This window comes from Saimiri boliviensis, chromosome 2 (assembly GCF_048565385.1).
Source record: "Saimiri boliviensis isolate mSaiBol1 chromosome 2, mSaiBol1.pri, whole genome shotgun sequence".
Lineage (NCBI taxonomy): Eukaryota > Metazoa > Chordata > Mammalia > Primates > Cebidae > Saimiri > Saimiri boliviensis.
The window spans coordinates 16489190-16497374 of record NC_133450.1 but is presented as its reverse complement, the minus strand read 5'-3'; the positions used below and the strand labels follow the sequence as shown (position 1 = coordinate 16497374).

Sequence of the window (8185 nt, the reverse complement as noted above, 5' to 3'; positions counted from 1 at the left end):
CAGAGAGAATAGGACAATGAGATAAATTTGATTGGGAATAGGGAAGGAAAAGAAAGGGTCTGTTCCAAATTGCACACTGATTCAGCGACACGGGCAGATGGGTTACTGTGATGCTTTCAATATTGACGTTATTTAAGAGAGGAGGATACTGCAGCCACGCCTTACCTGCTTCACAGTTTTTCTTCAGGGCAGCCATCGGGGTTGTTTTTATCCTTCCTTGTTCTCTTCTTTTTAGTATTTGAGTGCTAACAGTGCTCTTAGTCGCTGGCTCGGTGTTATGAAAAGAGACGACTGGAAGACACCATTCAAACTTAAAGAAAACATAAACATCACACTAGCACTAGGCTGCCAAATTCCAGATCTCCATTGGCTCACCTATGATCATTTCGAGGGTTTGAAAATACTGCCTTAAGAAGCTGGATGTGACATCTGGTGTGTATTCATCGTTGTCTTTCTTTCCATTCAATGTAGCTGCATAAACTTCTGTTAACTCTTGCTCAGAGAACATTTTCCAGGGGAAGTTTGTAATCTGTCTTCAGCTACGATCTCTTCCCTAGCTTATAGTTCCTACCCCCTGTCAGGACCATCTGCACTCTCGCTCTTCCTGAGGAAGAGTGCTTTGTGCCAATTCTTTCTCCCTTTCACACATCTCCCTACATGGAAAAAACATACAGATATAACTTCCAGCTGACAGGCAACTTTTAAACACTAGGGTTTATAATAACTCTGGATAATGTCTTCCAAATCCGACTTATTTCAAATCATTTAAAGCCAGAACTACTGAGTCATATAAGCCAGGAACTCAAGTTTTTCAATGTAAAATCTCCTGCAGACTCAGCTATAGACACAGACTTTATAACAATGAATGACATGATCATCTCCGGGAAGATTACTGGGTTCTGTCTGTCAAGTTCAAGTTAACAAATCCTTTTCCAAAGGGATCCATTTACTAATTTTAGAGATTTACACAGTTAGTGAATATGTTCTCTGACCACTGAAAAAAAATATCCTCTGTCTGAAATAATAGTCATATTCGCTCCTCTTCCTCCTCAAGTTCATTTCACTTCTGAACCCTTTAAATACTTGTTTATCATAAATACATGTTTATGTATAAGTGGGTGCTTATAAAATATTAAGCTTTGTGACTTTCTATGGAAACCTGAATATTATTCTCAATGACCACCTGGAGTTGCAGGGCCATAATTGAAAATGAACAATTTTCAAGTCAAATAGTTCATTCAGAGACTCTTGACTTTGACCACACATTGGAATCATCTCAGAAACTTTAAAAATTGCAAATACTTGTGTCCCTCTCTGAGAGATTCTGATTTAACTGGACTAGAGTGTGACCTGAGCATCTGAACTTTTACAAGCTTTTTGGGTAATTCAGCTATGCAGCCAAGATTGAGAGCTGCTGCCTCACAGCCAGGACCTCTGCCATGTGACTTTTGTCAGTGATGGATACTGATACATATTAGACTTGTTACATGCTTTTATAATGTAGAGGATTTAGTATGTGTACCTACTATTGGCCAGCAGCTATGCTAAGCATATTGCAGTATCTCATTTTATTCTTTAAATAATGCTATAAAGATGGTATTTGCTATAATTGCTAACTTTTGCCAAGATGACAAACGTAACCACTCATGTCTATGCAATGAAGCTTGAGATAAAAACTCAGAAACAACCAAGCTAGGGAGCTTCCAGGGTGGAAAACACATCTTTGAGCCAGAGATTGGGAAGGGCCACTCTGACTCCATGAAGACAGAAGTTCCTGGGCTGGAACCCCTCCAGATCTTGTCCTCTGTACCTCTTTATGTAGTTGTTTATCATTATAGAGAAAGCACACTTATTATAACAAACTATAATAGTATATATATATGTATGTGTGTATATATATATATATATATATATATATATATATATATATATAAACTGTTGTCTGCTTCCTCTCCAAATCAAATACTGGAGAAACTCCTGAAGCAAGAGATAACAAGGATCTAAACAATGGAAAACACAACTATCAGAAACTCTAGCAGAGTCTGAAAGCTCTTGTGCTCTGGAAGATGTGTACAAAGACAGGAAGCGTTACGGTGTAGTCTGGAACAGAGATGGACAGAGGTGGAGAGGAAGGAGGGAATAAAGAATATTAAGTTCTGCTGTTGCCTCTTCGCCAAACCTGCACCCGCTACGCATGCTCAGGAGAAACAGTCATTGGTGACAGCATCACCTCAGGAATTGACAGCCACCACAGCCCGCAGAGAAACAGTGGTGCAGGACAAACACCCACCAGGATGGCATGTTGACGAATCAGATCTGGTGGTTAGACACCCTCAGTCTTGTGCTTCTCCACATCCAAACTTCTAGGGTTAGAAGAAGGCATCTTGGTACTTCTCAATGCAGAATCGCTTTTAGAACTTAAATGTCAATTCCTAACTGGAAGAGACCCTCCCTCAGTGGATGGAGAGCAAATGAGTGTTGTCAAGAGTGACCCAAGAAGACCACAGCTCAAACCATTTACTTTGCTTAAAACTGGAATTCAGAACATTTCCTTCAGTTATGAATATGGAAAATTGCGGTGGAATGAGCAATACCTGCACTGTGTCACCATTGAATCACAGGTATTTTCTTATCACATTGCAGTTGTTGAAAATATTCTGAAATAGCCTTTACTCATGTAATTCCTTCAAAATTGCAGCAATTAATTATTATACATGCTACTGGATTTTATTTAATGTATCAATAAGAACATATCAATAATTTTAACAATATGTTTTATTTTTTGAGATGGAGTCTTGCTCTGTCACCCAGGCTGGAATGGAGTGGCGCAGTCTTGACTCACTGCAACCTCCACCTCCTGGGTTCAAGTGATTCTCCTGTCTCAGCCTCCCGAGTAGCTGGGATTACAGGTGCATACCACCTAATTTTTGTATTTTTAGTAGAGACAAGGTTTCACTATATAATGGTCAGGTTGGTCTTGAACCCCTGACCTCTGCCGATCCACCTGCCTCGGCCTCCCAAAGTGCTGTGATTACAGGTGTGAGCCACTGCATGTGCTAAGACAATTTCAATATAATTGGTTTTCTTAGGAACCACATCTTATGCATTCAAAAAATCTTTAGAAGGGTTCCATAGGCTTTCTCAAGTTGCCAAAGCAGTCCATGCCCATGAAAAATTAGAAAACCTTGCCTTTATCACCAAAATAAACATAGAAGGACCTTTGGGTCTACTATAATACATATTGCCAGACTGTGGTAGATGGTGAATTGATAATCAGCATGAATTCACATCCCCTCCTAATTTGCCTTTCTATACTACAAAGGCTGGAATACTATGAACCTAAATCAACCAGACTTCCAGTAGAATAACTGCTAGTTCATAAGATATGTATGTATGCATGCATACACGTGCATCTCTGGACTTCCTGTCATCTATACTTCTCTCTCTCTCTCTGCTGGCGCCTGTGTGCACAGGTGCATGCACACACACTGCTTTTCAGAGTGAGTGTGCTCCTCTATTCTCCCGCCAGCAGAGTTCTAAATCCCTATCATTTGGAAATGTCCAGTTCTCTAACTTGTGCCAGTCCAGTGAAGGAGTTCAAGGCAATCCAGACGTTCATCACTGGAGGAATGGAGAGATAAAATACAGTGGTGCCACACAACAGAATAAAAAGTAGCTTTCTACACACACAACACAGATCTATTAAAACATAATATTGAGTCGAAAATATTTTAAAAAGTGAGATCTATTGAATATAATTTATGTAAATTAAAGTTATATGCAAACAAAGCAATAATATGTTTTACAAGAACAGATATAAGTAAAATAATACATATCAAAAACGTTTTTAAAACTGAAGTAATGGGGCTGAACAATGGAAATAAAAATGAAATGAGTAAATATAACAAGAAGAACTTTGTATGCATCGATGACAATAGTGTCCAATGAGCTGAGAAAGATGATTAATTCAGTCCTCTGCATCTTAGTACCTCCTTCCACAAAAAAAAAAAAAAAAAAAAAAACTTAAAATGTAAGTGATTTTTCCTAACTTTTACAGATAACCAATGATGAAGACAAGTTTCAAAGACAGATATTGTCTTCCAAATCATGATAAGTAAGAGGCACACACATGGCACTATGGGAGTTTACATTTATCTTTCAGTTTGCCCACTGGAACTATTGCCTGAGGTGGTAGTTATATGTAAGTATTCCTGTTTTCTAGAAGAGAGTAGTGAGGCTCATAGATACCACCTAACAGATCACACAGTTAGGAATTCAAGCCAAATTGTTCTGACTTCAAAATTCATGGCTTCTGATGTACAGCATGATCTCAACAAATTCTCTTGCCACTACATCCACTGTTTAGTTTCATTAGCATTTTATATAAGGTGTGACTTTCCAAATAGCCACACTGAATAATTAAGCCTCTATAGACCTATAGAGTTAACACCAGACAATAGGTCCCTGTTCATTCCCTGTTTCCAAAATGTTCACCAATTGCAAGATTTTTTTTTTCTTGGTATTCCATCTTGGAAGTGAGCTGCCAACCATGGTTGGAGAAACATTTCTTTTAAATGGTATGGTCTGTCCATACATTTTGTATGGCCATTAACATTAAAGGGTAGTCAGCTACATTTAGGGAGTATTCAGAGAAGGATTTGGAGGCACTGATACAGAATCACCCTTTCTATTAAATGTGAAATACAATTTGCTTTTTTCATTACACAAAGAAATAAAAGATCAGAAGTGATTCAGGGATCTCAGGTGGATTGGGAAGGAAAAAAATAAAAGAACACGGAAAAATGGCAGGGAAGCAAAAAAAAATGTTTAGTATAATTTTTTTTATTTTATTAAAAGTCGTCTTCAGGGAAATTTAGCTATAGAGACCTGAGTGTAAAAATTTTAAAAATAATGATTCTCTTTCTTAACTAATTGGTCTGCCTAACATGGCACTTAGACTTCCAAGTGTTGTCCTGAAAGTCTGGGCAATATATATTCATGGCATTCCAGGTTTTTGCCATATAAAAAGGCAAATTAGGAGGAGGCATGAGTGAAGCCTGAGCATTAATTCACCATCTACCACAGTCTGCTAATATACATTATAGTAGACCCAAAGGTCCTTCTATACTTTTTCTAGTGAGAAAGGCAATGCTTCCTAATTGTTCTTGGGCCATGGACTCCTTTGGCACATTGAGAAAACTTATGGAATCCTTCTCAAGATTTTTTTGTAATGCATAAGATAAAATTCATGTGATTGCTAAGAAACAAAATGAGCTCAAGCAACTCATTTGTTTGTAGAATGCACACACAGACACGTTGCTATTTATGGAAGGGTTAAGAGGCTTCTGGGAAAGGACTGAAAATCATCTGGGAAAAGGTAATGTCATCTCTTCTCTGATTAATGTGAAGATGGAGACAGTTTCTAAATCTTGAAGGAATACGAAGTTTCAATAGTGCCAGAAACAGCTGCCTTCATCTGACATTTAAGGGATCTCTATCCAGAAGGACTTGATTCCAGCATCACCTTGCAAAGGATTTTCAAGGCAGTCGATATTATTGTACGTAGGAAAGAAACCAGAATACTGTAACTTTTACAAGTCTGTCTGTTTTATCTGTCCTGATACCTTCTGACCACCAGTACCCCAGCCTTCCTCTTCCAGCTAAAGCTTCAGAGTTTTGCTACAAATGCAGAACTGGTTGAATTTTTCCAGTTCTAAAAGGATGATTACATTTGCATTTCCAATGTGATATGTATTCCTTTCTTAGAAGAAAACAGTCTTTGAAGTAACAGACAGAAAAGATCAAGAAGCTAAACCCAAGGCATAGAAGGATCACACCTCGCCTCTCCTCCATCTCTTTCAATAATATCCTTACCAACAACTATCACACTTCAGTTATAATCCCAAGAAAATAAGAACAAAAATTATTCAAATAAATAAGTACATAAATACTTAATGATTAGTTACTACAAGACACAGTGCTAGATTCATGGAGTATCAAGAGCGGTAGGTATATACAGAGCTCTTATCCTAATCGAGACTAGTGTTTAGCAGATACAATTTGTTTTTAATGAAAATTTTACTGAGTGTCTATTTTGTACTATATAGATGCTAGGTACTCAAGATTATTCTATTTCTCATAACAGGCCATTGAAATAGAAAATATTGACGTACTTTGCAAATTAACAACAACAAAAAAGACGACTCAGGAAAAACAAGCCGTTTTTCCAGGATTACAAAATTGATAAGCAAAAGAGTCTGAATTCCAGCAAAGTCTACCTGATTCCAAGCCTCATTTTAAGTATGGTCAGTTATTTCCATGAAAAGGCCTCTTTTATTCATTCTATTACCTATATTTTGGTTTGCAGAATTTTAGTCAGTAACAATTTATACTGTAGGATTTCTTTTTGTTTTTACTTCATCTAGATATTTCTAACAATGTCTTAAAACTAATATCTGAATCCCCAAAGCCTTTTAGTAACCACACTTAATTATCTCTTAAACTGTCTTTGCATGTCCACCTATAATATAAGGGCTGTTAGGATACCATTTGTGCCTCTTCCATGGAGTAGAAAATTCACTTCCTTCATTCTAGAGATTGAAACAAGACTGACCATTTGCACTATTGCATTAGAACCTTGGATATTATTTGATTTCCTAAAGAAAAGTGATAGCCAATGACATGGAGACGTTTTCAAGAGTTTGCTTTGATATAATAGTTACAACCTGATAATATGATTCTTTTATAAATCAAGTGTTATTTCTTGCAGAAAACCCAGACATACGTCTAAGGATGTTTTTCATGATCTCATCTAAGCCACTCCAATGAGGAAAGAAAGAGAGAATGCTGGTCCTTTTTCATCCAGCATGAGCAATGTGAACTTGAAAAAGAATAATGTGCCAAGGATTCAAATAAACACATTTTCTTGTATCTGCCCTACAAATGCAAAGTTCTCTCCAGGCTTTGAACTTAATCCAGCAGTAGGCAAGACCACCTACTGTTTTCTCTCTTTGTTGACCTAGGAGAGATGATTCATGCATTGATCAAGAAGGAAACAACCATCCATCAAGGTAAGAGCCTTTGGCTGTACCAACCATCAGCAAACCCAGCCAGCATGCTCCCTACATTAAAGTACTCTAGCACATTAATTTCAAACCTGCACCCTGTAGATATATTCAGAGCAGTCCCCGGCTACTGTCCTACAGACAAATAAATCACATTTAATAGGTACTGTGCAGCATCTAATATTATCCACATATATATTCCATAAAAATTATCATCTTATGGCAAACTTTTCAAACACCCTATACCTTAGAGAGAAAACACATACACACACATGCACACACAAATATATACACATAACAATATTAGTGCTAGAATGAATATTAATTTGCAGTATTAATTAGTGCTAGTAGTGGTATTAATACACAATATGAGGCTAGTAATAGTATTAATACAATAAGTTATACAGTTTGAAGCATCGCTAATTTGTCAAGAAACAAAATCATAGGCAGTCAGAGTTGAAAAAGCTTGTTTCTTTATTGCTTCCTACCCAATTCAGGATCCCCCTTCTACAACATTAAAACTCAAAAGTCACTTGGTCTCTGGTTTTACTCTCAAGCAATAGCAATAAACCTGTGTTATAAGGTCCACTTCTGGATAAGTCTAATTGTCAGGAATTTCTTCTATATAACCTCAAGCCTATCTTTTATGTCTTCTAACCATTGACTCTAATTTACCCATTAAGTTTATAGAGAGAAATCAAACCCCTCTGTCACATGACAGCATGTCAAATGTGACCATGTTTATTACTTTGGCAATTTCTCTGAGTATTTTCAAGGCCTTCCTTAAGGTCACTATTCCTAGCAATTCCAATGACTCTGCTCTTAAATCTATCATTTCTAATAGACTTCCCATTTCCCCCCAAATATAGCCTCCTATTTTTTATATAGTCACCAAGAGTATGTAGGATTAGACTTAGCTTTCTTGAGACACTCCTCTTTCAGAGTTGGATGAATTCTTAAATTTTATTTTTTATTTTATTGAGATGGAGTCTTGCTCTGTCACTGAAGCTGGAGGACAGTGGTACAATCTTGGATCACTGCAACCTCTGACTCTGGTTCAAGCAATTCTCCTGCCTCAGCCTCCTGAGGAGCTGGGACTACAGGCGTACATCACCAGGCCC

At 37.3% G+C, this 8185-nt stretch overlaps 1 long non-coding RNA gene across 1 annotated transcript; it reads left to right on the top strand.

Moving 5' to 3' along the window:
* Positions 1-241: 241 nt before the first annotated feature.
* Positions 242-6973, top strand: LOC141582559 (uncharacterized). The gene is made up of 3 exons (XR_012515432.1): positions 242-432; positions 6146-6305; positions 6770-6973. It is a non-coding gene; the product is annotated as an uncharacterized LOC141582559 (long non-coding RNA).
* Positions 6974-8185: the final 1212 nt, after the last annotated feature.